Source organism: Ambystoma mexicanum, chromosome 1p (genome assembly GCF_040938575.1).
Source record: "Ambystoma mexicanum isolate Mex_15411 chromosome 1p, UKY_AmexF1_1, whole genome shotgun sequence".
Lineage (NCBI taxonomy): Eukaryota > Metazoa > Chordata > Amphibia > Caudata > Ambystomatidae > Ambystoma > Ambystoma mexicanum.
Window position 1 is genome coordinate 232,551,033 of NC_090921.1, and position 25,317 is coordinate 232,576,349.

The window sequence follows — 25,317 nt, forward strand, 5'->3', positions numbered from 1 at the left end:
TCAGCAGAGTGATCGCTAGTAGCAGAAATAAGGCAAGCAAGGCAATCAAGGCTTGTTTTTTTGCTTGATCTCTTCCTTTTCACGATGCTTCAAAGTCAACGAAAGGTACATGTGCAAAACGCTCATGCATTGGCCGGGAATCGAACCCGGGCCTCCCGCGTGGCAGGCGAGAATTCTACCACTGAACCACCAATGCCTTACATGCTGCACACTGGCGCTACAGTGCTCTGGACCATTGCAGCCCAGAGCAGCTGATTTAACAGAGCACTGCAGTGACATGAGGATGGCGCCAGCTCCGGTGGGTGAATGGGAGCTGCGCTGCCCTGGCAGTCCTTCTCACTCACTTGGCCACGAACGGCCAGGTTCTATAGACAGGAAAAGTGGACAGAGGCAAGCACACTGGTAGATGAGGGTGGCCTTTGTATGGGTCGCTACTCTGAGTGCAGTTCCCTGAGCACCGTGCCTCAGGAAAGCCAGACTTCTACTGCAGGACTCAGTGGATATCTTTGCAGCCACACGAGGCTGACACCCTTTCAATCTGGGCTTCTGGGGTCTTCTGGGAATTATTTGCATAATAGAAGGTTTCCCGCCTTAAGTTGAAACTGCAGTTCCATCTTCTGCTAAAAGAGGGCAGCAGAGTGCTTTCTTTGCGCAGAAAACAGAGAAGCAATGCAATCATCTTATCTACCGTTTCCATTTTTCTTTTCCCATGCCTTTTAAAATATCAAGAGACACGTCTACAAAAGTGCCATGCATTGGCCGGGAATCGAACCCGGGCCTCCCGCTTGGGAAGCGAGAATTCTACCACTGAACTACCAATGCTTGACAAGCAGCATTACTGCGGTAGAGCGCTTGATTTAACACACCTGCCAGTTCCATGCGAATGGTCACTCGTAAACTCTTGACTTCTGCTGAAAGCCTCATTGAAGGCCTTTGCAGACGTGTGAGACTGGCACCTACTCGGGCTGGGCCTCTATGAGCTGTTTGCATAATCTGAGATTGCCCTGCTTCCAGTCAAGGCGCAGCGGCCCCTTCTACTAAAAGGGATCAGCAGAGTGATCGCTAGTAGCAGAAATAAGGCAAGCAAGGCAATCAAGGCTTGTTTTTTTGCTTGATCTCTTCCTTTTCACGATGCTTCAAAGTCAACGAAAGGTACATGTGCAAAACGCTCATGCATTGGCCGGGAATCGAACCCGGGCCTCCCGCGTGGCAGGCGAGAATTCTACCACTGAACCACCAATGCCTTACATGCTGCACACTGGCGCTACAGTGCTCTGGACCATTGCAGCCCAGAGCAGCTGATTTAACAGAGCACTGCAGTGACATGAGGATGGCGCCAGCTCCGGTGGGTGAATGGGAGCTGCGCTGCCCTGGCAGTCCTTCTCACTCACTTGGCCACGAACGGCCAGGTTCTATAGACAGGAAAAGTGGACAGAGGCAAGCACACTGGTAGATGAGGGTGGCCTTTGTATGGGTCGCTACTCTGAGTGCAGTTCCCTGAGCACCGTGCCTCAGGAAAGCCAGACTTCTACTGCAGGACTCAGGGGATATCTTTGCAGCCACACGAGGCTGACACCCTTTCAATCTGGGCTTCTGGGGTCTTCTGGGAATTATTTGCATAATAGAAGGTTTCCCGCCTTAAGTTGAAACTGCAGTTCCATCTTCTGCTAAAAGAGGGCAGCAGAGTGCTTTCTTTGCGCAGAAAACAGACAAGCAATGCAATCATCTTATCTACCGTTTCCATTTTTCTTTTCCCATGCCTTTTAAAATATCAAGAGACACGTCTACAAAAGTGCCATGCATTGGCCGGGAATCGAACCCGGGCCTCCCACTTGGGAAGCGAGAATTCTACCACTGAGCTACCAATGCCTGACAAGCAACATTACTGCGGTAGAGCACTTGATTTAACACACCTGCCAGTTCCATGCGAATGGTCACTCGTAAACTCTTGACTTCTGCTGAAAGCCTCATTGAAGGCCTTTGCAGACGTGTGAGACTGGCACCTACTCGGGCTGGGCCTCTATGAGCTGTTTGCATAATCTGAGATTGCCCTGCTTCCAGTCAAGGCGCAGCGGCCCCTTCTACTAAAAGGGATCAGCAGAGTGATCGCTAGTAGCAGAAATAAGGCAAGCAAGGCAATCAAGGCTTGTTTTTTTGTTCGGTCTCTTCCTTTTCACGATGCTTCAAAGTCAACGAAAGGTACATGTGCAAAACGCTCATGCATTGGCCGGGAATCGAACCCGGGCCTCCCGCGTGGCAGGCGAGAATTCTACCACTGAACCACCAATGCCTTACATGCTGCACACTGGCGCTACAGTGCTCTGGACCATTGCAGCCCAGAGCAGCTGATTTAACAGAGCACTGCAGTGACATGAGGATGGCGCCAGCTCCGGTGGGTGAATGGGAGCTGCGCTGCCCTGGCAGTCCTTCTCACTCACTTGGCCACGAACGGCCACGAACGGCCAGGTTCTATAGACAGGAAAAGTGGACAGAGGCAAGCACACTGGTAGATGAGGGTGGCCTTTGTATGGGTCGCTACTCTGAGTGCAGTTCCCTGAGCACCGTGCCTCAGGAAAGCCAGACTTCTACCGCAGGACTCAGGGGATATCTTTGCAGCCACACGAGGCTGACACCCTTTCAATCTGGGCTTCTGGGGTCTTCTGGGAATTATTTGCATAATAGAAGGTTTCCCGCCTTAAGTTGAAACTGCAGTTCCATCTTCTGCTAAAAGAGGGCAGCAGAGTGCTTTCTTTGCGCAGAAAACAGACAAGCAATGCAATCATCTTATCTACCGTTTCCATTTTTCTTTTCCCATGCCTTTTAAAATATCAAGAGACACGTCTACAAAAGTGCCATGCATTGGCCGGGAATCGAACCCGGGCCTCCCGCTTGGGAAGCGAGAATTCTACCACTGAACTACCAATGCTTGACAAGCAGCATTACTGCGGTAGAGCGCTTGATTTAACACACCTGCCAGTTCCATGCGAATGGTCACTCGTAAACTCTTGACTTCTGCTGAAAGCCTCATTGAAGGCCTTTGCAGACGTGTGAGACTGGCACCTACTCGGGCTGGGCCTCTATGAGCTGTTTGCATAATCTGAGATTGCCCTGCTTCCAGTCAAGGCGCAGCGGCCCCTTCTACTAAAAGGGATCAGCAGAGTGATCGCTAGTAGCAGAAATAAGGTAAGCAAGGCAATCAAGGCTTGTTTTTTTGTTTGGTCTCTTCCTTTTCACGATGCTTCAAAGTCAATGAAAGGTACATGTGCAAAACGCTCATGCATTGGCCGGGAATCGAACCCGGGCCTCCCGCGTGGCAGGCAAGAATTCTACCACTGAACCACCAATGCCGTACATGCTGCACACTGGCGCTACAGTGCTCTGGACCATTACAGCCCAGAGCAGCTGATTTAACAGAGCACTGCAGTGACATGAGGATGGCGCCAGCTCCGGTGGGTGAATGGGAGCTGCGCTGCCCTGGCAGTCCTTCTCACTCACTTGGCCACGAACGGCCAGGTTCTATAGACAGGAAAAGTGGACGGAGGCAAGCACACTGGTAGATGAGGGTGGCCTTTGTATGGGTCGCTACTCTGAGTGCAGTTCCCTGAGCACCGTGCCTCAGGAAAGCCAGACTTCTACTGCAGGACTCAGGGGATATCTTTGCAGCCACACGAGGCTGACACCCTTTCAATCTGGGCTTCTGGGGTCTTCTGGGAATTATTTGCATAATAGAAGGTTTCCCGCCTTAAGTTGAAACTGCAGTTCCATCTTCTGCTAAAAGAGGGCAGCAGAGTGCTTTCTTTGCGCAGAAAACAGACAAGCAATGCAATCATCTTATCTACCGTTTCCATTTTTCTTTTCCCATGCCTTTTAAAATATCAAGAGACACGTCTACAAAAGTGCCATGCATTGGCCGGGAATCGAACCCGGGCCTCCCGCTTGGGAAGCGAGAATTCTACCACTGAACTACCAATGCCTGACAAGCAGCATTACTGCGGTAGAGCGCTTGATTTAACACACCTGCCAGTTCCATGCGAATGGTCACTCGTAAACTCTTGACTTCTGCTGAAAGCCTCATTGAAGGCCTTTGCAGACGTGTGAGACTGGCACCTACTCGGGCTGGGCCTCTATGAGCTGTTTGCATAATCTGAGATTGCCCTGCTTCCAGTCAAGGCGCAGCGGCCCCTTCTTCTAAAAGGGATCAGCAGAGTGATCGCTAGTAGCAGAAATAAGGCAAGCAAGGCAATCAAGGCTTGTTTTTTTTGTTTGGTCTCTTCCTTTTCACGATGCTTCAAAGTCAACGAAAGGTACATGTGCAAAACGCTCATGCATTGGCCGGGAATCGAACCCGGGCCTCCCGCGCGGCAGGAGAGAATTCTACCACTGAACCACCAATGCCTTACATGCTGCACACTGGCGGTACAGTGCTCTGGACCATTTCAGCCCAGAGCAGCTGATTTAACAGAGCACTGCAGTGACATGAGGATGGCGCCAGCTCCGGTGGGTGAATGGGAGCTGCGCTGCCCTGGCAGTCCTTCTCACTCACTTGGCCACGAACGGCCAGGTTCTATAGACAGGAAAAGTCGACAGAGGCAAGCACACTGGTAGATGAGGGTGGCCTTTGTATGGGTCGCTACTCTGAGTGCAGTTCCCTGAGCACCGTGCCTCAGGAAAGCCAGACTTCTACTGCAGGACTCAGGGGATATCTTTGCAGCCACACGAGGCTGACACCCTTTCAATCTGGGCTTCTGGGGTCTTCTGGGAATTATTTGCATAATAGAAGGTTTCCCGCCTTAAGTTGAAACTGCAGTTCCATCTTCTGCTAAAAGAGGGCAGCAGAGTGCTTTCTTTGCGCAGAAAACAGACAAGCAATGCAATCATCTTATCTACCGTTTCCATTTTTCTTTTCCCATGCCTTTTAAAATATCAAGAGACACGTCTACAAAAGTGCCATGCATTGGCCGGGAATCGAACCCGGGCCTCCCGCTTGGGAAGCGAGAATTCTACCACTGAACTACCAATGCTTGACAAGCAGCATTACTGCGGTAGAGCGCTTGATTTAACACACCTGCCAGTTCCATGCGAATGGTCACTCGTAAACTCTTGACTTCTGCTGAAAGCCTCATTGAAGGCCTTTGCAGACGTGTGAGACTGGCACCTACTCGGGCTGGGCCTCTATGAGCTGTTTGCATAATCTGAGATTGCCCTGCTTCCAGTCAAGGCGCAGCGGCCCCTTCTACTAAAAGGGATCAGCAGAGTGATCGCTAGTAGCAGAAATAAGGCAAGCAAGGCAATCAAGGCTTGTTTTTTTGTTTGATCTCTTCCTTTTCACGATGCTTCAAAGTCAACGAAAGGTACATGTGCAAAACGCTCATGCATTGGCCGGGAATCGAACCCGGGCCTCCCGCGTGGCAGGCGAGAATTCTACCACTGAACCACCAATGCCTTACATGCTGCACACTGGCGCTACAGTGCTCTGGACCATTGCAGCCCAGAGCAGCTGATTTAACAGAGCACTGCAGTGACATGAGGATGGCGCCAGCTCCGGTGGGTGAATGGGAGCTGCGCTGCCCTGGCAGTCCTTCTCACTCACTTGGCCACGAACGGCCAGGTTCTATAGACAGGAAAAGTGGACAGAGGCAAGCACACTGGTAGATGAGGGTGGCCTTTGTATGGGTCGCTACTCTGAGTGCAGTTCCCTGAGCACCGTGCCTCAGGAAAGCCAGACTTCTACTGCAGGACTCAGGGGATATCTTTGCAGCCACACGAGGCTGACACCCTTTCAATCTGGGCTTCTGGGGTCTTCTGGGAATTATTTGCATAATAGAAGGTTTCCCGCCTTAAGTTGAAACTGCAGTTCCATCTTCTGCTAAAAGAGGGCAGCAGAGTGCTTTCTTTGCGCAGAAAACAGACAAGCAATGCAATCATCTTATCTACCGTTTCCATTTTTCTTTTCCCATGCCTTTTAAAATATCAAGAGACACGTCTACAAAAGTGCCATGCATTGGCCGGGAATCGAACCCGGGCCTCCCGCTTGGGAAGCGAGAATTCTACCACTGAACTACCAATGCTTGACAAGCAGCATTACTGCGGTAGAGCGCTTGATTTAACACACCTGCCAGTTCCATGCGAATGGTCACTCGTAAACTCTTGACTTCTGCTGAAAGCCTCATTGAAGGCCTTTGCAGACGTGTGAGACTGGCACCTACTCGGGCTGGGCCTCTATGAGCTGTTTGCATAATCTGAGATTGCCCTGCTTCCAGTCAAGGCGCAGCGGCCCCTTCTACTAAAAGGGATCAGCAGAGTGATCGCTAGTAGCAGAAATAAGGCAAGCAAGGCAATCAAGGCTTGTTTTTTTGTTTGATCTCTTCCTTTTCACGATGCTTCAAAGTCAACGAAAGGTACATGTGCAAAACGCTCATGCATTGGCCGGGAATCGAACCCGGGCCTCCCGCGTGGCAGGCGAGAATTCTACCACTGAACCACCAATGCCTTACATGCTGCACACTGGCGCTACAGTGCTCTGGACCATTGCAGCCCAGAGCAGCTGATTTAACAGAGCACTGCAGTGACATGAGGATGGCGCCAGCTCCGGTGGGTGAATGGGAGCTGCGCTGCCCTGGCAGTCCTTCTCACTCACTTGGCCACGAACGGCCAGGTTCTATAGACAGGAAAAGTGGACAGAGGCAAGCACACTGGTAGATGAGGGTGGCCTTTGTATGGGTCGCTACTCTGAGTGCAGTTCCCTGAGCACCGTGCCTCAGGAAAGCCAGACTTCTACTGCAGGACTCAGGGGATATCTTTGCAGCCACACGAGGCTGACACCCTTTCAATCTGGGCTTCTGGGGTCTTCTGGGAATTATTTGCATAATAGAAGGTTTCCCGCCTTAAGTTGAAACTGCAGTTCCATCTTCTGCTAAAAGAGGGCAGCAGAGTGCTTTCTTTGCGCAGAAAACAGACAAGCAATGCAATCATCTTATCTACCGTTTCCATTTTTCTTTTCCCATGCCTTTTAAAATATCAAGAGACACGTCTACAAAAGTGCCATGCATTGGCCGGGAATCGAACCCGGGCCTCCCGCTTGGGAAGCGAGAATTCTACCACTGAACTACCAATGCCTGACAAGCAGCATTACTGCGGTAGAGCGCTTGATTTAACACACCTGCCAGTTCCATGCGAATGGTCACTTGTAAACTCTTCACTTCTGCTGAAAGCCTCATTGAAGGCCTTTGCAGACGTGTGAGACTGGCACCTACTCGGGCTGGGCCTCTATGAGCTGTTTGCATAATCTGAGATTGCCCTGCTTCCAGTCAAGGCGCAGCGGCCCCTTCTACTAAAAGGGATCAGCAGAGTGATCGCTAGTAGCAGAAATAAGGCAAGCAAGGCAATCAAGGCTTGTTTTTTTGTTCGGTCTCTTCCTTTTCACGATGCTTCAAAGTCAACGAAAGGTACATGTGCAAAACGCTCATGCATTGGCCGGGAATCGAACCCGGGCCTCCCGCGTGGCAGGCGAGAATTCTACCACTGAACCACCAATGCCTTACATGCTGCACACTGGCGCTACAGTGCTCTGGACCATTGCAGCCCAGAGCAGCTGATTTAACAGAGCACTGCAGTGACATGAGGATGGCGCCAGCTCCGGTGGGTGAATGGGAGCTGCGCTGCCCTGGCAGTCCTTCTCACTCACTTGGCCACGAACGGCCACGAACGGCCAGGTTCTATAGACAGGAAAAGTGGACAGAGGCAAGCACACTGGTAGATGAGGGTGGCCTTTGTATGGGTCGCTACTCTGAGTGCAGTTCCCTGAGCACCGTGCCTCAGGAAAGCCAGACTTCTACTGCAGGACTCAGTGGATATCTTTGCAGCCACACGAGGCTGACACCCTTTCAATCTGGGCTTCTGGGGTCTTCTGGGAATTATTTGCATAATAGAAGGTTTCCCGCCTTAAGTTGAAACTGCAGTTCCATCTTCTGCTAAAAGAGGGCAGCAGAGTGCTTTCTTTGCGCAGAAAACAGACAAGCAATGCAATCATCTTATCTACCGTTTCCATTTTTCTTTTCCCATGCCTTTTAAAATATCAAGAGACACGTCTACAAAAGTGCCATGCATTGGCCGGGAATCGAACCCGGGCCTCCCGCTTGGGAAGCGAGAATTCTACCACTGAACTACCAATGCTTGACAAGCAGCATTACTGCGGTAGAGCGCTTGATTTAACACACCTGCCAGTTCCATGCGAATGGTCACTCGTAAACTCTTGACTTCTGCTGAAAGCCTCATTGAAGGCCTTTGCAGACGTGTGAGACTGGCACCTACTCGAGCTGGGCCTCTATGAGCTGTTTGCATAATCTGAGATTGCCCTGCTTCCAGTCAAGGCGCAGCGGCCCCTTCTACTAAAAGGGATCAGCAGAGTGATCGCTAGTAGCAGAAATAAGGCAAGCAAGGCAATCAAGGCTTGTTTTTTTGTTTGATCTCTTCCTTTTCACGATGCTTCAAAGTCAACGAAAGGTACATGTGCAAAACGCTCATGCATTGGCCGGGAATCGAACCCGGGCCTCCCGCGTGGCAGGCGAGAATTCTACCACTGAACCACCAATGCCTTACATGCTGCACACTGGCGCTACAGTGCTCTGGACCATTGCAGCCCAGAGCAGCTGATTTAACAGAGCACTGCAGTGACATGAGGATGGCGCCAGCTCCGGTGGGTGAATGGGAGCTGCGCTGCCCTGGCAGTCCTTCTCACTCACTTGGCCACGAACGGCCAGGTTCTATAGACAGGAAAAGTGGACAGAGGCAAGCACACTGGTAGATGAGGGTGGCCTTTGTATGGGTCGCTACTCTGAGTGCAGTTCCCTGAGCACCGTGCCTCAGGAAAGCCAGACTTCTACTGCAGGACTCAGGGGATATCTTTGCAGCCACACGAGGCTGACACCCTTTCAATCTGGGCTTCTGGGGTCTTCTGGGAATTATTTGCATAATAGAAGGTTTCCCGCCTTAAGTTGAAACTGCAGTTCCATCTTCTGCTAAAAGAGGGCAGCAGAGTGCTTTCTTTGCGCAGAAAACAGACAAGCAATGCAATCATCTTATCTACCGTTTCCATTTTTCTTTTCCCATGCCTTTTAAAATATCAAGAGACACGTCTACAAAAGTGCCATGCATTGGCCGGGAATCGAACCCGGGCCTCCCGCTTGGGAAGCGAGAATTCTACCACTGAACTACCAATGCTTGACAAGCAGCATTACTGCGGTAGAGTGCTTGATTTAACACACCTGCCAGTTCCATGCGAATGGTCACTCGTAAACTCTTGACTTCTGCTGAAAGCCTCATTGAAGGCCTTTGCAGACGTGTGAGACTGGCACCTACTCGAGCTGGGCCTCTATGAGCTGTTTGCATAATCTGAGATTGCCCTGCTTCCAGTCAAGGCGCAGCGGCCCCTTCTACTAAAAGGGATCAGCAGAGTGATCGCTAGTAGCAGAAATAAGGCAAGCAAGGCAATCAAGGCTTGTTTTTTTGTTTGATCTCTTCCTTTTCACGATGCTTCAAAGTCAACGAAAGGTACATGTGCAAAACGCTCATGCATTGGCCGGGAATCGAACCCGGGCCTCCCGCGTGGCAGGCGAGAATTCTACCACTGAACCACCAATGCCTTACATGCTGCACACTGGCGCTACAGTGCTCTGGACCATTGCAGCCCAGAGCAGCTGATTTAACAGAGCACTGCAGTGACATGAGGATGGCGCCAGCTCCGGTGGGTGAATGGGAGCTGCGCTGCCCTGGCAGTCCTTCTCACTCACTTGGCCACGAACGGCCAGGTTCTATAGACAGGAAAAGTGGACAGAGGCAAGCACACTGGTAGATGAGGGTGGCCTTTGTATGGGTTGCTACTCTGAGTGCAGTTCCCTGAGCACCGTGCCTCAGGAAAGCCAGACTTCTACTGCAGGACTCAGGGTATATCTTTGCAGCCACACGAGGCTGACACCCTTTCAATCTGGGCTTCTGGGGTCTTCTGGGAATTATTTGCATAATAGAAGGTTTCCCGCCTTAAGTTGAAACTGCAGTTCCATCTTCTGCTAAAAGAGGGCAGCAGAGTGCTTTCTTTGCGCAGAAAACAGACAAGCAATGCAATCATCTTATCTACCGTTTCCATTTTTCTTTTCCCATGCCTTTTAAAATATCAAGAGACACGTCTACAAAAGTGCCATGCATTGGCCGGGAATCGAACCCGGGCCTCCCGCTTCCGGCTGACAAGCAGCATTACTGCGGTAGAGCGCTTGATTTAACACACCTGCCAGTTCCATGCGAATGGTCACTCGTAAACTCTTGACTTCTGCTGAAAGCCTCATTGAAGGCCTTTGCAGACGTGTGAGACTGGCGCCTACTCGGGCTGGGCCTCTATGAGCTGTTTGCATAATCTGAGATTGCCCTGCTTCCAGTCAAGGCGCAGCGGCCCCTTCTACTAAAAGGGATCAGCAGAGTGATCGCTAGTAGCAGAAATAAGGCAAGCAAGGCAATCAAGGCTTGTTTTTTTGTTCGGTCTCTTCCTTTTCACGATGCTTCAAAGTCAACGAAAGGTACATGTGCAAAACGCTCATGCATTGGCCGGGAATCGAACCCGGGCCTCACGCGTGGCAGGCGAGAATTCTACCACTGAACCACCAATGCCTTTCATGCTGCACACTGGCGCTACAGTGCTCTGGACCATTGCAGCCCAGAGCAGCTGATTTAACAGAGCACTGCAGTGACATGAGGATGGCGCCAGCTCCGGTGGGTGAATGGGAGCTGCGCTGCCCTGGCAGTCCTTCTCACTCACTTGGCCACGAACGGCCAGGTTCTATAGACAGGAAAAGTGGACAGAGGCAAGCACACTGGTAGATGAGGGTGGCCTTTGTATGGGTCGCTACTCTGAGTGCAGTTCCCTGAGCACCGTGCCTCAGGAAAGCCAGACTTCTACTGCAGGACTCAGGGGATATCTTTGCAGCCACACGAGGCTGACACCCTTTCAATCTGGGCTTCTGGGGTCTTCTGGGAATTATTTGCATAATAGAAGGTTTCCCGCCTTAAGTTGAAACTGCAGTTCCATCTTCTGCTAAAAGAGGGCAGCAGAGTGCTTTCTTTGCGCAGAAAACAGACAAGCAATGCAATCATCTTATCTACCGTTTCCATTTTTCTTTTCCCATGCCTTTTAAAATATCAAGAGACACGTCTACAAAAGTGCCATGCATTGGCCGGGAATCGAACCCGGGCCTCCCGCTTCCGGCTGACAAGCAGCATTACTGCGGTAGAGCGCTTGATTTAACACACCTGCCAGTTCCATGCGAATGGTCACTCGTAAACTCTTGACTTCTGCTGAAAGCCTCATTGAAGGCCTTTGCAGACGTGTGAGACTGGCACCTACTCGGGCTGGGCCTCTATGAGCGTTTTGCATAATCTGAGATTGCCCTGCTTCCAGTCAAGGCGCAGCGGCCCCTTCTACTAAAAGGGATCAGCAGAGTGATCGCTAGTAGCAGAAATAAGGCAAGCAAGGCAATCAAGGCTTGTTTTTTTGTTCGGTCTTTTCCTTTTCACGATGCTTCAAAGTCAACGAAAGGTACATGTGCAAAACGCTCATGCATTGGCCGGGAATCGAACCCGGGCCTCCCGCATGGCAGGCGAGAATTCTACCACTGAACCACCAATGCCTTTCATGCTGCACACTGGCGCTACAGTGCTCTGGACCATTGCAGCCCAGAGCAGCTGATTTAACAGAGCACTGCAGTGACATGAGGATGGCGCCAGCTCCGGTGGGTGAATGGGAGCTGCGCTGCCCTGGCAGTCCTTCTCACTCACTTGGCCACGAACGGCCACGAACGGCCAGGTTCTATAGACAGGAAAAGTGGACAGAGGCAAGCACACTGGTAGATGAGGGTGGCCTTTGTATGGGTCGCTACTCAGAGTGCAGTTCCCTGAGCACCGTGCCTCAGGAAAGCCAGACTTCTACTGCAGGACTCAGTGGATATCTTTGCAGCCACACGAGGCTGACACCCTTTCAATCTGGGCTTCTGGGGTCTTCTGGGAATTATTTGCATAATAGAAGGTTTCCCGCCTTAAGTTGAAACTGCAGTTCCATCTTCTGCTAAAAGAGGGCAGCAGAGTGCTTTCTTTGCGCAGAAAACAGAGAAGCAATGCAATCATCTTATCTACCGTTTCCATTTTTCTTTTCCCATGCCTTTTAAAATATCAAGAGACACGTCTACAAAAGTGCCATGCATTGGCCAGGAATCGAACCCGGGCCTCCCGCTTGGGAAGCGAGAATTCTACCACTGAACTACCAATGCTTGACAAGCAGCATTACTGCGGTAGAGCGCTTGATTTAACACACCTGCCAGTTCCATGCGAATGGTCACTCGTAAACTCTTGACTTCTGCTGAAAGCCTCATTGAAGGCCTTTGCAGACGTGTGAGACTGGCACCTACTCGAGCTGGGCCTCTATGAGCTGTTTGCATAATCTGAGATTGCCCTGCTTCCAGTCAAGGCGCAGCGGCCCCTTCTACTAAAAGGGATCAGCAGAGTGATCGCTAGTAGCAGAAATAAGGCAAGCAAGGCAATCAAGGCTTGTTTTTTTGTTTGATCTCTTCCTTTTCACGATGCTTCAAAGTCAACGAAAGGTACATGTGCAAAACGCTCATGCATTGGCCGGGAATCGAACCCGGGCCTCCCGCGTGGCAGGCGAGAATTCTACCACTGAACCACCAATGCCTTACATGCTGCACACTGGCGCTACAGTGCTCTGGACCATTGCAGCCCAGAGCAGCTGATTTAACAGAGCACTGCAGTGACATGAGGATGGCGCCAGCTCCGGTGGGTGAATGGGAGCTGCGCTGCCCTGGCAGTCCTTCTCACTCACTTGGCCACGAACGGCCAGGTTCTATAGACAGGAAAAGTGGACAGAGGCAAGCACACTGGTAGATGAGGGTGGCCTTTGTATGGGTCGCTACTCTGAGTGCAGTTCCCTGAGCACCGTGCCTCAGGAAAGCCAGACTTCTACTGCAGGACTCAGGGGATATCTTTGCAGCCACACGAGGCTGACACCCTTTCAATCTGGGCTTCTGGGGTCTTCTGGGAATTATTTGCATAATAGAAGGTTTCCCGCCTTAATTTGAAACTGCAGTTCCATCTTCTGCTAAAAGAGGGCAGCAGAGTGCTTTCTTTGCGCAGAAAACAGACAAGCAATGCAATCATCTTATCTACCGTTTCCATTTTTCTTTTCCCATGCCTTTTAAAATATCAAGAGACACGTCTACAAAAGTGCCATGCATTGGCCGGGAATCGAACCCGGGACTCCCGCTTGGGAAGCGAGAATTCTACCACTGAACTACCAATGCTTGACAAGCAGCATTACTGCGGTAGAGCGCTTGATTTAACACACCTGCCAGTTCCATGCGAATGGTCACTCGTAAACTCTTCACTTCTGCTGAAAGCCTCATTGAAGGCCTTTGCAGACGTGTGAGACTGGCACCTACTCGGGCTGGGCCTCTATGAGCTGTTTGCATAATCTGAGATTGCCCTGCTTCCAGTCAAGGCGCAGCGGCCCCTTCTACTAAAAGGGATCAGCAGAGTGATCGCTAGTAGCAGAAATAAGGCAAGCAAGGCAATCAAGGCTTGTTTTTTTGTTTGATCTCTTCCTTTTCACGATGCTTCAAAGTCAACGAAAGGTACATGTGCAAAACGCTCATGCATTGGCCGGGAATCGAACCCGGGCCTCCCGCGTGGCAGGCGAGAATTCTACCACTGAACCACCAATGCCTTACATGCTGCACACTGGCGCTACAGTGCTCTGGACCATTGCAGCCCAGAGCAGCTGATTTAACAGAGCACTGCAGTGACATGAGGATGGCGCCAGCTCCGGTGGGTGAATGGGAGCTGCGCTGCCCTGGCAGTCCTTCTCACTCACTTGGCCACGAACGGCCAGGTTCTATAGACAGGAAAAGTGGACAGAGGCAAGCACACTGGTAGATGAGGGTGGCCTTTGTATGGGTCGCTACTCTGAGTGCAGTTCCCTGAGCACCGTGCCTCAGGAAAGCCAGACTTCTACTGCAGGACTCAGGGGATATCTTTGCAGCCACACGAGGCTGACACCCTTTCAATCTGGGCTTCTGGGGTCTTCTGGGAATTATTTGCATAATAGAAGGTTTCCCGCCTTAAGTTGAAACTGCAGTTCCATCTTCTGCTAAAAGAGGGCAGCAGAGTGCTTTCTTTGCGCAGAAAACAGACAAGCAATGCAATCATCTTATCTACCGTTTCCATTTTTCTTTTCCCATGCCTTTTAAAATATCAAGAGACACGTCTACAAAAGTGCCATGCATTGGCCGGGAATCGAACCCGGGCCTCCCGCTTGGGAAGCGAGAATTCTACCACTGAACTACCAATGCTTGACAAGCAGCATTACTGCGGTAGAGCGCTTGATTTAACACACCTGCCAGTTCCATGCGAATGGTCACTCGTAAACTCTTGACTTCTGCTGAAAGCCTCATTGAAGGCCTTTGCAGACGTGTGAGACTGGCACCTACTCGAGCTGGGCCTCTATGAGCTGTTTGCATAATCTGAGATTGCCCTGCTTCCAGTCAAGGCGCAGCGGCCCCTTCTACTAAAAGGGATCAGCAGAGTGATCGCTAGTAGCAGAAATAAGGCAAGCAAGGCAATCAAGGCTTGTTTTTTTGTTTGATCACTTCCTTTTCACGATGCTTCAAAGTCAACGAAAGGTACATGTGCAAAACGCTCATGCATTGGCCGGGAATCGAACCCGGGCCTCCCGCGTGGCAGGCGAGAATTCTACCACTGAACCACCAATGCCTTACATGCTGCACACTGGCGCTACAGTGCTCTGGACCATTGCAGCCCAGAGCAGCTGATTTAACAGAGCACTGCAGTGACATGAGGATGGCGCCAGCTCCGGTGGGTGAATGGGAGCTGCGCTGCCCTGGCAGTCCTTCTCACTCACTTGGCCACGAACGGCCAGGTTCTATAGACAGGAAAAGTGGACAGAGGCAAGCACACTGGTAGATGAGGGTGGCCTTTGTATGGGTCGCTACTCTGAGTGCAGTTCCCTGAGCACCGTGCCTCAGGAAAGCCAGACTTCTACTGCAGGACTCAGGGGATATCTTTGCAGCCACACGAGGCTGACACCCTTTCAATCTGGGCTTCTGGGGTCTTCTGGGAATTATTTGCATAATAGAAGGTTTCCCGCCTTAAGTTGAAACTGCAGTTCCATCTTCTGCTAAAAGAGGGCAGCAGAGTGCTTTCTTTGCGCAGAAAACAGACAAGCAATGCAATCATCTTATCTACCGTTTCCATTTTTCTTTTCCCATGCCTTTTAAAATATCAAGAGACACGTCTACAAAAGTGCCATGCATTGGCCGGGAATCGAACCCGGGCCTCCCGCTTGGGAAGCGAGAATTCTACCACTGAACTACCAATGCTTGACAAGCAGCATTACTGCGGTAGAGTGCTTGATTTAACACACCTGCCAGTTCCATGCGAATGGTCACTCGTAAACTCTTGACTTCTGCTGAAAGCCTCATTGAAGGCCTTTGCAGACGTGTGAGACTGGCACCTACTCGAGCTGGGCCTCTATGAGCTGTTTGCATAATCTGAGATTGCCCTGCTTCCAGTCAAGGCGCAGCGGCCCCTTCTACTAAAAGGGATCAGCAGAGTGATCGCTAGTAGCAGAAATAAGGCAAGCAAGGCAATCAAGGCTTGTTTTTTTGTTTGATCTCTTCCTTTTCACGATGCTTCAAAGTCAACGAAAGGTACATGTGCAAAACGCTCATGCATTGGCCGGGAATCGAACCCGGGCCTCCCGCGTGGCAGGCGAGAATTCTACCACTGAACCACCAATGCCTTACATGCTGCACACTGGCGCTACAGTGCTCTGGACCATTGCAGCCCAGAGCAGCTGATTTAACAGAGCACTGCAGTGACATGAGGATGGCGCCAGCTCCGGTGGGTGAATGGGAGCTGCGCTGCCCTGGCAGTCCTTCTCACTCACTTGGCCACGAACGGCCAGGTTCTATAGACAGGAAAAGTGGACAGAGGCAAGCACACTGGTAGATGAGGGTGGCCTTTGTATGGGTTGCTACTCTGAGTGCAGTTCCCTGAGCACCGTGCCTCAGGAAAGCCAGACTTCTACTGCAGGACTCAGGGTATATCTTTGCAGCCACACGAGGCTGACACCCTTTCAATCTGGGCTTCTGGGGTCTTCTGGGAATTATTTGCATAATAGAAGGTTTCCCGCCTTAAGTTGAAACTGCAGTTCCATCTTCTGCTAAAAGAGGGCAGCAGAGTGCTTTCTTTGCGCAGAAAACAGACAAGCAATGCAATCATCTTATCTACCGTTTCCATTTTTCTTTTCCCATGCCTTTTAAAATATCAAGAGACACGTCTACAAAAGTGCCATGCATTGGCCGGGAATCGAACCCGGGCCTCCCGCTTCCGGCTGACAAGCAGCATTACTGCGGTAGAGCGCTTGATTTAACACACCTGCCAGTTCCATGCGAATGGTCACTCGTAAACTCTTGACTTCTGCTGAAAGCCTCATTGAAGGCCTTTGCAGACGTGTGAGACTGGCGCCTACTCGGGCTGGGCCTCTATGAGCTGTTTGCATAATCTGAGATTGCCCTGCTTCCAGTCAAGGCGCAGCGGCCCCTTCTACTAAAAGGGATCAGCAGAGTGATCGCTAGTAGCAGAAATAAGGCAAGCAAGGCAATCAAGGCTTGTTTTTTTGTTCGGTCTCTTCCTTTTCACGATGCTTCAAAGTCAACGAAAGGTACATGTGCAAAACGCTCATGCATTGGCCGGGAATCGAACCCGGGCCTCACGCGTGGCAGGCGAGAATTCTACCACTGAACCACCAATGCCTTTCATGCTGCACACTGGCGCTACAGTGCTCTGGACCATTGCAGCCCAGAGCAGCTGATTTAACAGAGCACTGCAGTGACATGAGGATGGCGCCAGCTCCGGTGGGTGAATGGGAGCTGCGCTGCCCTGGCAGTCCTTCTCACTCACTTGGCCACGAACGGCCAGGTTCTATAGACAGGAAAAGTGGACAGAGGCAAGCACACTGGTAGATGAGGGTGGCCTTTGTATGGGTCGCTACTCTGAGTGCAGTTCCCTGAGCACCGTGCCTCAGGAAAGCCAGACTTCTACTGCAGGACTCAGGGGATATCTTTGCAGCCACACGAGGCTGACACCCTTTCAATCTGGGCTTCTGGGGTCTTCTGGGAATTATTTGCATAATAGAAGGTTTCCCGCCTTAAGTTGAAACTGCAGTTCCATCTTCTGCTAAAAGAGGGCAGCAGAGTGCTTTCTTTGCGCAGAAAACAGACAAGCAATGCAATCATCTTATCTACCGTTTCCATTTTTCTTTTCCCATGCCTTTTAAAATATCAAGAGACACGTCTACAAAAGTGCCATGCATTGGCCGGGAATCGAACCCGGGCCTCCCGCTTCCGGCTGACAAGCAGCATTACTGCGGTAGAGCGCTTGATTTAACACACCTGCCAGTTCCATGCGAATGGTCACTCGTAAACTCTTGACTTCTGCTGAAAGCCTCATTGAAGGCCTTTGCAGACGTGTGAGACTGGCACCTACTCGGGCTGGGCCTCTATGAGCGTTTTGCATAATCTGAGATTGCCCTGCTTCCAGTCAAGGCGCAGCGGCCCCTTCTACTAAAAGGGATCAGCAGAGTGATCGCTAGTAGCAGAAATAAGGCAAGCAAGGCAATCAAGGCTTGTTTTTTTGTTCGGTCTCTTCCTTTTCACGATGCTTCAAAGTCAACGAAAGGTACATGTGCAAAACGCTCATGCATTGGCCGGGAATCGAACCCGGGCCTCCCGCATGGCAGGCGAGAATTCTACCACTGAACCACCAATGCCTTTCATGCTGCACACTGGCGCTACAGTGCTCTGGACCATTGCAGCCCAGAGCAGCTGATTTAACAGAGCACTGCAGTGACATGAGGATGGCGCCAGCTCCGGTGGGTGAATGGGAGCTGCGCTGCCCTGGCAGTCCTTCTCACTCACTTGGCCACGAACGGCCACGAACGGCCAGGTTCTATAGACAGGAAAAGTGGACAGAGGCAAGCACACTGGTAGATGAGGGTGGCCTTTGTATGGGTCGCTACTCAGAGTGCAGTTCCCTGAGCACCGTGCCTCAGGAAAGCCAGACTTCTACTGCAGGACTCAGTGGATATCTTTGCAGCCACACGAGGCTGACACCCTTTCAATCTGGGCTTCTGGGGTCTTCTGGGAATTATTTGCATAATAGAAGGTTTCCCGCCTTAAGTTGAAACTGCAGTTCCATCTTCTGCTAAAAGAGGGCAGCAGAGTGCTTTCTTTGCGCAGAAAACAGAGAAGCAATGCAATCATCTTATCTACCGTTTCCATTTTTCTTTTCCCATGCCTTTTAAAATATCAAGAGACACGTCTACAAAAGTGCCATGCATTGGCCAGGAATCGAACCCGGGCCTCCCGCTTGGGAAGCGAGAATTCTACCACTGAACTACCAATGCTTGACAAGCAGCATTACTGCGGTAGAGCGCTTGATTTAACACACCTGCCAGTTCCATGCGAATGGTCACTCGTAAACTCTTGACTTCTGCTGAAAGCCTCATTGAAGGCCTTTGCAGACGTGTGAGACTGGCACCTACTCGAGCTGGGCCTCTATGAGCTGTTTGCATAATCTGAGATTGCCCTGCTTCCAGTCAAGGCGCAGCGGCCCCTTCTACTAAAAGGGATCAGCAGAGTGATCGCTAGTAGCAGAAATAAGGCAAGCAAGGCAATCAAGGCTTGTTTTTTTGTTTGATCTCTTCCTTTTCACGATGCTTCAAAGTCAACGAAAGGTACATGTGCAAAACGCTCATGCATTGGCCGGGAATCGAACCCGGGCCTCCCGCGTGGCAGGCGAGAATTCTACCACTGAACCACCAATGCCTTACATGCTGCACACTGGCGCTACAGTGCTCTGGACCATTGCAGCCCAGAGCAGCTGATTTAACAGAGCACTGCAGTGACATGAGGATGGCGCCAGCTCCGGTGGGTGAATGGGAGCTGCGCTGCCCTGGCAGTCCTTCTCACTCACTTGGCCACGAACGGCCAGGTTCTATAGACAGGAAAAGTGGACAGAGGCAAGCACACTGGTAGATGAGGGTGGCCTTTGTATGGGTCGCTACTCTGAGTGCAGTTCCCTGAGCACCGTGCCTCAGGAAAGCCAGACTTCTACTGCAGGACTCAGGGGATATCTTTGCAGCCACACGAGGCTGACACCCTTTCAATCTGGGCTTCTGGGGTCTTCTGGGAATTATTTGCATAATAGAAGGTTTCCCGCCTTAATTTGAAACTGCAGTTCCATCTTCTGCTAAAAGAGGGCAGCAGAGTGCTTTCTTTGCGCAGAAAACAGACAAGCAATGCAATCATCTTATCTACCGTTTCCATTTTTCTTTTCCCATGCCTTTTAAAATATCAAGAGACACGTCTACAAAAGTGCCATGCATTGGCCGGGAATCGAACCCGGGACTCCCGCTTGGGAAGCGAGAATTCTACCACTGAACTACCAATGCTTGACAAGCAGCATTACTGCGGTAGAGCGCTTGATTTAACACACCTGCCAGTTCCATGCGAATGGTCACTCGTAAACTCTTCACTTCTGCTGAAAGCCTCATTGAAGGCCTTTGCAGACGTGTGAGACTGGCACCTACTCGGGCTGGGCCTCTATGAGCTGTTTGCATAATCTGAGATTGCCCTGCTTCCAGTCAAGGCGCAGCGGCCCCTTCTACTAAAAGGGATCAGCAGAGTGATCGCTAGTAGCAGAAATAAGGCAAGCAAGGCAATCAAGGCTTGTTTTTTTGTTTGATCTCTTCCTTTTCACGATGCTTCAAAGTCAACGAAAGGTACATGTGCAAAACGCTCATGCATTGGCCGGGAATCGAACCCGGGCCTCCCGCGTGGCAGGCGAGAATTCTACCACTGAACCACCAATGCCTTACATGCTGCACACTGGCGCTACAGTGCTCTGGACCATTGCAGCCCAGAGCAGCTGATTTAACAGAGCACTGCAGTGACATGAGGATGGCGCCAGCTCCGGTGGGTGAATGGGAGCTGCGCTGCCCTGGCAGTCCTTCTCACTCACTTGGCCACGAACGGCCAGGTTCTATAGACAGGAAAAGTGGACAGAGGCAAGCACACTGGTAGATGAGGGTGGCCTTTGTATGGGTCGCTACTCTGAGTGCAGTTCCCTGAGCACCGTGCCTCAGGAAAGCCAGACTTCTACTGCAGGACTCAGGGGATATCTTTGCAGCCACACGAGGCTGACACCCTTTCAATCTGGGCTTCTGGGGTCTTCTGGGAATTATTTGCATAATAGAAGGTTTCCCGCCTTAAGTTGAAACTGCAGTTCCATCTTCTGCTAAAAGAGGGCAGCAGAGTGCTTTCTTTGCGCAGAAAACAGACAAGCAATGCAATCTTCTTATCTACCGTTTCCATTTTTCTTTTCCCATGCCTTTTAAAATATCAAGAGACACGTCTACAAAAGTGCCATGCATTGGCCGGGAATCGAACCCGGGCCTCCCGCTTGAGAAGCGAGAATTCTACCACTGAACTACCAATGCCTGACAAGCAGCATTACTGCGGTAGAGCGCTTGATTTAACACACCTGCCAGTTCCATGCGAATGGTCACTTGTAAACTCTTCACTTCTGCTGAAAGCCTCATTGAAGGCCTTTGCAGACGTGTGAGACTGGCACCTACTCGGGCTGGGCCTCTATGAGCTGTTTGCATAATCTGAGATTGCCCTGCTTCCAGTCAAGGCGCAGCGGCCCCTTCTACTAAAAGGGATCAGCAGCGTGATCGCTAGTAGCAGAAATAAGGCAAGCAAGGCAATCAAGGCTTGTTTTTTTGTTCGGTCTCTTCCTTTTCACGATGCTTCAAAGTCAACGAAAGGTACATGTGCAAAACGCTCATGCATTGGCCGGGAATCGAACCCGGGCCTCCCGCGTGGCAGGCGAGAATTCTACCACTGAACCACCAATGCCTTACATGCTGCACACTGGCGCTACAGTGCTCTGGACCATTGCAGCCCAGAGCAGCTGATTTAACAGAGCACTGCAGTGACATGAGGATGGCGCCAGCTCCGGTGGGTGAATGGGAGCTGCGCTGCCCTGGCAGTCCTTCTCACTCACTTGGCCACGAACAGCCACGAACGGCCAGGTTCTATAGACAGGAAAAGTGGACAGAGGCAAGCACACTGGTAGATGAGGGTGGCCTTTGTATGGGTCGCTACTCTGAGTGCAGTTCCCTGAGCACCGTGCCTCAGGAAAGCCAGACTTCTACTGCAGGACTCAGTGGATATCTTTGCAGCCACACGAGGCTGACACCCTTTCAATCTGGGCTTCTGGGGTCTTCTGGGAATTATTTGCATAATAGAAGGTTTCCCGCCTTAAGTTGAAACTGCAGTTCCATCTTCTGCTAAAAGAGGGCAGCAGAGTGCTTTCTTTGCGCAGAAAACAGAGAAGCAATGCAATCATCTTATCTACCGTTTCCATTTTTCTTTTCCCATGCCTTTTAAAATATCAAGAGACACGTCTACAAAAGTGCCATGCATTGGCCGGGAATCGAACCCGGGCCTCCCGCTTGGGAAGCGAGAATTCTACCACTGAACTACCAATGCTTGACAAGCAGCATTACTGCGGTAGAGCGCTTGATTTAACACACCTGCCAGTTCCATGCGAATGGTCACTCGTAAACTCTTGACTTCTGCTGAAAGCCTCATTGAAGGCCTTTGCAGACGTGTGAGACTGGCACCTACTCGGGCTGGGCCTCTATGAGCTGTTTGCATAATCTGAGATTGCCCTGCTTCCAGTCAAGGCGCAGCGGCCCCTTCTACTAAAAGGGATCAGCAGAGTGATCGCTAGTAGCAGAAATAAGGCAAGCAAGGCAATCAAGGCTTGTTTTTTTGCTTGATCTCTTCCTTTTCACGATGCTTCAAAGTCAACGAAAGGTACATGTGCAAAACGCTCATGCATTGGCCGGGAATCGAACCCGGGCCTCCCGCGTGGCAGGCGAGAATTCTACCACTGAACCACCAATGCCTTACATGCTGCACACTGGCGCTACAGTGCTCTGGACCATTGCAGCCCAGAGCAGCTGATTTAACAGAGCACTGCAGTGACATGAGGATGGCGCCAGCTCCGGTGGGTGAATGGGAGCTGCGCTGCCCTGGCAGTCCTTCTCACTCACTTGGCCACGAACGGCCAGGTTCTATAGACAGGAAAAGTGGACAGAGGCAAGCACACTGGTAGATGAGGGTGGCCTTTGTATGGGTCGCTACTCTGAGTGCAGTTCCCTGAGCACCGTGCCTCAGGAAAGCCAGACTTCTACTGCAGGACTCAGGGGATATCTTTGCAGCCACACGAGGCTGACACCCTTTCAATCTGGGCTTCTGGGGTCTTCTGGGAATTATTTGCATAATAGAAGGTTTCCCGCCTTAAGTTGAAACTGCAGTTCCATCTTCTGCTAAAAGAGGGCAGCAGAGTGCTTTCTTTGCGCAGAAAACAGACAAGCAATGCAATCATCTTATCTACCGTTTCCATTTTTCTTTTCCCATGCCTTTTAAAATATCAAGAGACACGTCTACAAAAGTGCCATGCATTGGCCGGGAATCGAACCCGGGCCTCCCACTTGGGAAGCGAGAATTCTACCACTGAGCTACCAATGCCTGACAAGCAACATTACTGCGGTAGAGCACTTGATTTAACACACCTGCCAGTTCCATGCGAATGGTCACTCGTAAACTCTTGACTTCTGCTGAAAGCCTCATTGAAGGCCTTTGCAGACGTGTGAGACTGGCACCTACTCGGGCTGGGCCTCTATGAGCTGTTTGCATAATCTGAGATTGCCCTGCTTCCAGTCAAGGCGCAGCGGCCCCTTCTACTAAAAGGGATCAGCAGAGTGATCGCTAGTAGCAGAAATAAGGCAAGCAAGGCAATCAAGGCTTGTTTTTTTGTTCGGTCTCTTCCTTTTCACGATGCTTCAAAGTCAACGAAAGGTACATGTGCAAAACGCTCATGCATTGGCCGGGAATCGAACCCGGGCCTCCCGCGTGGCAGGCGAGAATTCTACCACTGAACCACCAATGCCTTACATGCTGCACACTGGCGCTACAGTGCTCTGGACCATTGCAGCCCAGAGCAGCTGATTTAACAGAGCACTGCAGTGACATGAGGATGGCGCCAGCTCCGGTGGGTGAATGGGAGCTGCGCTGCCCTGGCAGTCCTTCTCACTCACTTGGCCACGAACGGCCACGAACGGCCAGGTTCTATAGACAGGAAAAGTGGACAGAGGCAAGCACACTGGTAGATGAGGGTGGCCTTTGTATGGGTCGCTACTCTGAGTGCAGTTCCCTGAGCACCGTGCCTCAGGAAAGCCAGACTTCTACCGCAGGACTCAGGGGATATCTTTGCAGCCACACGAGGCTGACACCCTTTCAATCTGGGCTTCTGGGGTCTTCTGGGAATTATTTGCATAATAGAAGGTTTCCCGCCTTAAGTTGAAACTGCAGTTCCATCTTCTGCTAAAAGAGGGCAGCAGAGTGCTTTCTTTGCGCAGAAAACAGACAAGCAATGCAATCATCTTATCTACCGTTTCCATTTTTCTTTTCCCATGCCTTTTAAAATATCAAGAGACACGTCTACAAAAGTGCCATGCATTGGCCGGGAATCGAACCCGGGCCTCCCGCTTGGGAAGCGAGAATTCTACCACTGAACTACCAATGCTTGACAAGCAGCATTACTGCGGTAGAGCGCTTGATTTAACACACCTGCCAGTTCCATGCGAATGGTCACTCGTAAACTCTTGACTTCTGCTGAAAGCCTCATTGAAGGCCTTTGCAGACGTGTGAGACTGGCACCTACTCGGGCTGGGCCTCTATGAGCTGTTTGCATAATCTGAGATTGCCCTGCTTCCAGTCAAGGCGCAGCGGCCCCTTCTACTAAAAGGGATCAGCAGAGTGATCGCTAGTAGCAGAAATAAGGTAAGCAAGGCAATCAAGGCTTGTTTTTTTGTTTGGTCTCTTCCTTTTCACGATGCTTCAAAGTCAATGAAAGGTACATGTGCAAAACGCTCATGCATTGGCCGGGAATCGAACCGCGTGGCAGGCAAGAATTCTACCACTGAACCACCAATGCCGTACATGCTGCACACTGGCGCTACAGTGCTCTGGACCATTACAGCCCAGAGCAGCTGATTTAACAGAGCACTGCAGTGACATGAGGATGGCGCCAGCTCCGGTGGGTGAATGGGAGCTGCGCTGCCCTGGCAGTCCTTCTCACTCACTTGGCCACGAACGGCCAGGTTCTATAGACAGGAAAAGTGGACGGAGGCAAGCACACTGGTAGATGAGGGTGGCCTTTGTATGGGTCGCTACTCTGAGTGCAGTTCCCTGAGCACCGTGCCTCAGGAAAGCCAGACTTCTACTGCAGGACTCAGGGGATATCTTTGCAGCCACACGAGGCTGACACCCTTTCAATCTGGGCTTCTGGGGTCTTCTGGGAATTATTTGCATAATAGAAGGTTTCCCGCCTTAAGTTGAAACTGCAGTTCCATCTTCTGCTAAAAGAGGGCAGCAGAGTGCTTTCTTTGCGCAGAAAACAGACAAGCAATGCAATCATCTTATCTACCGTTTCCATTTTTCTTTTCCCATGCCTTTTAAAATATCAAGAGACACGTCTACAAAAGTGCCATGCATTGGCCGGGAATCGAACCCGGGCCTCCCGCTTGGGAAGCGAGAATTCTACCACTGAACTACCAATGCCTGACAAGCAGCATTACTGCGGTAGAGCGCTTGATTTAACACACCTGCCAGTTCCATGCGAATGGTCACTCGTAAACTCTTGACTTCTGCTGAAAGCCTCATTGAAGGCCTTTGCAGACGTGTGAGACTGGCACCTACTCGGGCTGGGCCTCTATGAGCTGTTTGCATAATCTGAGATTGCCCTGCTTCCAGTCAAGGCGCAGCGGCCCCTTCTTCTAAAAGGGATCAGCAGAGTGATCGCTAGTAGCAGAAATAAGGCAAGCAAGGCAATCAAGGCTTGTTTTTTTTGTTTGGTCTCTTCCTTTTCACGATGCTTCAAAGTCAACGAAAGGTACATGTGCAAAACGCTCATGCATTGGCCGGGAATCGAACCCGGGCCTCCCGCGCGGCAGGAGAGAATTCTACCACTGAACCACCAATGCCTTACATGCTGCACACTGGCGGTACAGTGCTCTGGACCATTTCAGCCCAGAGCAGCTGATTTAAC

At 51.0% G+C, this 25,317-nt stretch overlaps 37 non-coding genes across 37 annotated transcripts; all 37 read right to left on the reverse strand.

Moving 5' to 3' along the window:
* Nucleotides 1-125: 125 nt before the first annotated feature.
* Nucleotides 126-196, reverse strand: TRNAG-GCC (transfer RNA glycine (anticodon GCC)). Its single transcript has one exon. It is a non-coding gene; the product is annotated as a tRNA-Gly (tRNA).
* A 555-nt stretch (nt 197-751) lies between these two features.
* Nucleotides 752-822, reverse strand: TRNAG-CCC (transfer RNA glycine (anticodon CCC)). The gene has a single exon. It is a non-coding gene; the product is annotated as a tRNA-Gly (tRNA).
* Nucleotides 823-1,172: 350 nt separating this feature from the next.
* TRNAG-GCC (transfer RNA glycine (anticodon GCC)) lies at nt 1,173-1,243 on the reverse strand. Its single transcript has one exon. It is a non-coding gene; the product is annotated as a tRNA-Gly (tRNA).
* Nucleotides 1,244-2,219: 976 nt separating this feature from the next.
* On the reverse strand, nt 2,220-2,290 carry TRNAG-GCC (transfer RNA glycine (anticodon GCC)). Its single transcript has one exon. It is a non-coding gene; the product is annotated as a tRNA-Gly (tRNA).
* Nucleotides 2,291-2,855: 565 nt separating this feature from the next.
* TRNAG-CCC (transfer RNA glycine (anticodon CCC)) lies at nt 2,856-2,926 on the reverse strand. The gene has a single exon. It is a non-coding gene; the product is annotated as a tRNA-Gly (tRNA).
* Nucleotides 2,927-3,902: 976 nt separating this feature from the next.
* On the reverse strand, nt 3,903-3,973 carry TRNAG-CCC (transfer RNA glycine (anticodon CCC)). Its single transcript has one exon. It is a non-coding gene; the product is annotated as a tRNA-Gly (tRNA).
* A 977-nt stretch (nt 3,974-4,950) lies between these two features.
* TRNAG-CCC (transfer RNA glycine (anticodon CCC)) lies at nt 4,951-5,021 on the reverse strand. The gene has a single exon. It is a non-coding gene; the product is annotated as a tRNA-Gly (tRNA).
* Nucleotides 5,022-5,371: 350 nt separating this feature from the next.
* TRNAG-GCC (transfer RNA glycine (anticodon GCC)) lies at nt 5,372-5,442 on the reverse strand. Its single transcript has one exon. It is a non-coding gene; the product is annotated as a tRNA-Gly (tRNA).
* A 555-nt stretch (nt 5,443-5,997) lies between these two features.
* On the reverse strand, nt 5,998-6,068 carry TRNAG-CCC (transfer RNA glycine (anticodon CCC)). The gene has a single exon. It is a non-coding gene; the product is annotated as a tRNA-Gly (tRNA).
* Nucleotides 6,069-6,418: 350 nt separating this feature from the next.
* On the reverse strand, nt 6,419-6,489 carry TRNAG-GCC (transfer RNA glycine (anticodon GCC)). The gene has a single exon. It is a non-coding gene; the product is annotated as a tRNA-Gly (tRNA).
* Nucleotides 6,490-7,044: 555 nt separating this feature from the next.
* On the reverse strand, nt 7,045-7,115 carry TRNAG-CCC (transfer RNA glycine (anticodon CCC)). The gene has a single exon. It is a non-coding gene; the product is annotated as a tRNA-Gly (tRNA).
* A 350-nt stretch (nt 7,116-7,465) lies between these two features.
* On the reverse strand, nt 7,466-7,536 carry TRNAG-GCC (transfer RNA glycine (anticodon GCC)). The gene has a single exon. It is a non-coding gene; the product is annotated as a tRNA-Gly (tRNA).
* Nucleotides 7,537-8,101: 565 nt separating this feature from the next.
* On the reverse strand, nt 8,102-8,172 carry TRNAG-CCC (transfer RNA glycine (anticodon CCC)). Its single transcript has one exon. It is a non-coding gene; the product is annotated as a tRNA-Gly (tRNA).
* A 350-nt stretch (nt 8,173-8,522) lies between these two features.
* On the reverse strand, nt 8,523-8,593 carry TRNAG-GCC (transfer RNA glycine (anticodon GCC)). The gene has a single exon. It is a non-coding gene; the product is annotated as a tRNA-Gly (tRNA).
* Nucleotides 8,594-9,148: 555 nt separating this feature from the next.
* Nucleotides 9,149-9,219, reverse strand: TRNAG-CCC (transfer RNA glycine (anticodon CCC)). Its single transcript has one exon. It is a non-coding gene; the product is annotated as a tRNA-Gly (tRNA).
* Nucleotides 9,220-9,569: 350 nt separating this feature from the next.
* Nucleotides 9,570-9,640, reverse strand: TRNAG-GCC (transfer RNA glycine (anticodon GCC)). Its single transcript has one exon. It is a non-coding gene; the product is annotated as a tRNA-Gly (tRNA).
* Nucleotides 9,641-11,601: 1,961 nt separating this feature from the next.
* Nucleotides 11,602-11,672, reverse strand: TRNAG-GCC (transfer RNA glycine (anticodon GCC)). Its single transcript has one exon. It is a non-coding gene; the product is annotated as a tRNA-Gly (tRNA).
* Nucleotides 11,673-12,237: 565 nt separating this feature from the next.
* On the reverse strand, nt 12,238-12,308 carry TRNAG-CCC (transfer RNA glycine (anticodon CCC)). Its single transcript has one exon. It is a non-coding gene; the product is annotated as a tRNA-Gly (tRNA).
* Nucleotides 12,309-12,658: 350 nt separating this feature from the next.
* TRNAG-GCC (transfer RNA glycine (anticodon GCC)) lies at nt 12,659-12,729 on the reverse strand. Its single transcript has one exon. It is a non-coding gene; the product is annotated as a tRNA-Gly (tRNA).
* A 555-nt stretch (nt 12,730-13,284) lies between these two features.
* TRNAG-CCC (transfer RNA glycine (anticodon CCC)) lies at nt 13,285-13,355 on the reverse strand. Its single transcript has one exon. It is a non-coding gene; the product is annotated as a tRNA-Gly (tRNA).
* A 350-nt stretch (nt 13,356-13,705) lies between these two features.
* Nucleotides 13,706-13,776, reverse strand: TRNAG-GCC (transfer RNA glycine (anticodon GCC)). Its single transcript has one exon. It is a non-coding gene; the product is annotated as a tRNA-Gly (tRNA).
* Nucleotides 13,777-14,331: 555 nt separating this feature from the next.
* Nucleotides 14,332-14,402, reverse strand: TRNAG-CCC (transfer RNA glycine (anticodon CCC)). The gene has a single exon. It is a non-coding gene; the product is annotated as a tRNA-Gly (tRNA).
* A 350-nt stretch (nt 14,403-14,752) lies between these two features.
* Nucleotides 14,753-14,823, reverse strand: TRNAG-GCC (transfer RNA glycine (anticodon GCC)). The gene has a single exon. It is a non-coding gene; the product is annotated as a tRNA-Gly (tRNA).
* Nucleotides 14,824-15,378: 555 nt separating this feature from the next.
* On the reverse strand, nt 15,379-15,449 carry TRNAG-CCC (transfer RNA glycine (anticodon CCC)). The gene has a single exon. It is a non-coding gene; the product is annotated as a tRNA-Gly (tRNA).
* Nucleotides 15,450-15,799: 350 nt separating this feature from the next.
* Nucleotides 15,800-15,870, reverse strand: TRNAG-GCC (transfer RNA glycine (anticodon GCC)). Its single transcript has one exon. It is a non-coding gene; the product is annotated as a tRNA-Gly (tRNA).
* Nucleotides 15,871-17,831: 1,961 nt separating this feature from the next.
* Nucleotides 17,832-17,902, reverse strand: TRNAG-GCC (transfer RNA glycine (anticodon GCC)). The gene has a single exon. It is a non-coding gene; the product is annotated as a tRNA-Gly (tRNA).
* A 565-nt stretch (nt 17,903-18,467) lies between these two features.
* On the reverse strand, nt 18,468-18,538 carry TRNAG-CCC (transfer RNA glycine (anticodon CCC)). Its single transcript has one exon. It is a non-coding gene; the product is annotated as a tRNA-Gly (tRNA).
* A 350-nt stretch (nt 18,539-18,888) lies between these two features.
* Nucleotides 18,889-18,959, reverse strand: TRNAG-GCC (transfer RNA glycine (anticodon GCC)). The gene has a single exon. It is a non-coding gene; the product is annotated as a tRNA-Gly (tRNA).
* Nucleotides 18,960-19,514: 555 nt separating this feature from the next.
* Nucleotides 19,515-19,585, reverse strand: TRNAG-CCC (transfer RNA glycine (anticodon CCC)). The gene has a single exon. It is a non-coding gene; the product is annotated as a tRNA-Gly (tRNA).
* A 350-nt stretch (nt 19,586-19,935) lies between these two features.
* On the reverse strand, nt 19,936-20,006 carry TRNAG-GCC (transfer RNA glycine (anticodon GCC)). Its single transcript has one exon. It is a non-coding gene; the product is annotated as a tRNA-Gly (tRNA).
* A 555-nt stretch (nt 20,007-20,561) lies between these two features.
* Nucleotides 20,562-20,632, reverse strand: TRNAE-CUC (transfer RNA glutamic acid (anticodon CUC)). The gene has a single exon. It is a non-coding gene; the product is annotated as a tRNA-Glu (tRNA).
* Nucleotides 20,633-20,982: 350 nt separating this feature from the next.
* On the reverse strand, nt 20,983-21,053 carry TRNAG-GCC (transfer RNA glycine (anticodon GCC)). Its single transcript has one exon. It is a non-coding gene; the product is annotated as a tRNA-Gly (tRNA).
* Nucleotides 21,054-21,618: 565 nt separating this feature from the next.
* On the reverse strand, nt 21,619-21,689 carry TRNAG-CCC (transfer RNA glycine (anticodon CCC)). Its single transcript has one exon. It is a non-coding gene; the product is annotated as a tRNA-Gly (tRNA).
* Nucleotides 21,690-22,039: 350 nt separating this feature from the next.
* Nucleotides 22,040-22,110, reverse strand: TRNAG-GCC (transfer RNA glycine (anticodon GCC)). The gene has a single exon. It is a non-coding gene; the product is annotated as a tRNA-Gly (tRNA).
* Nucleotides 22,111-23,086: 976 nt separating this feature from the next.
* Nucleotides 23,087-23,157, reverse strand: TRNAG-GCC (transfer RNA glycine (anticodon GCC)). Its single transcript has one exon. It is a non-coding gene; the product is annotated as a tRNA-Gly (tRNA).
* A 565-nt stretch (nt 23,158-23,722) lies between these two features.
* TRNAG-CCC (transfer RNA glycine (anticodon CCC)) lies at nt 23,723-23,793 on the reverse strand. The gene has a single exon. It is a non-coding gene; the product is annotated as a tRNA-Gly (tRNA).
* Nucleotides 23,794-24,759: 966 nt separating this feature from the next.
* On the reverse strand, nt 24,760-24,830 carry TRNAG-CCC (transfer RNA glycine (anticodon CCC)). Its single transcript has one exon. It is a non-coding gene; the product is annotated as a tRNA-Gly (tRNA).
* Between the last annotated feature and the right edge of the window lie 487 nt (nt 24,831-25,317).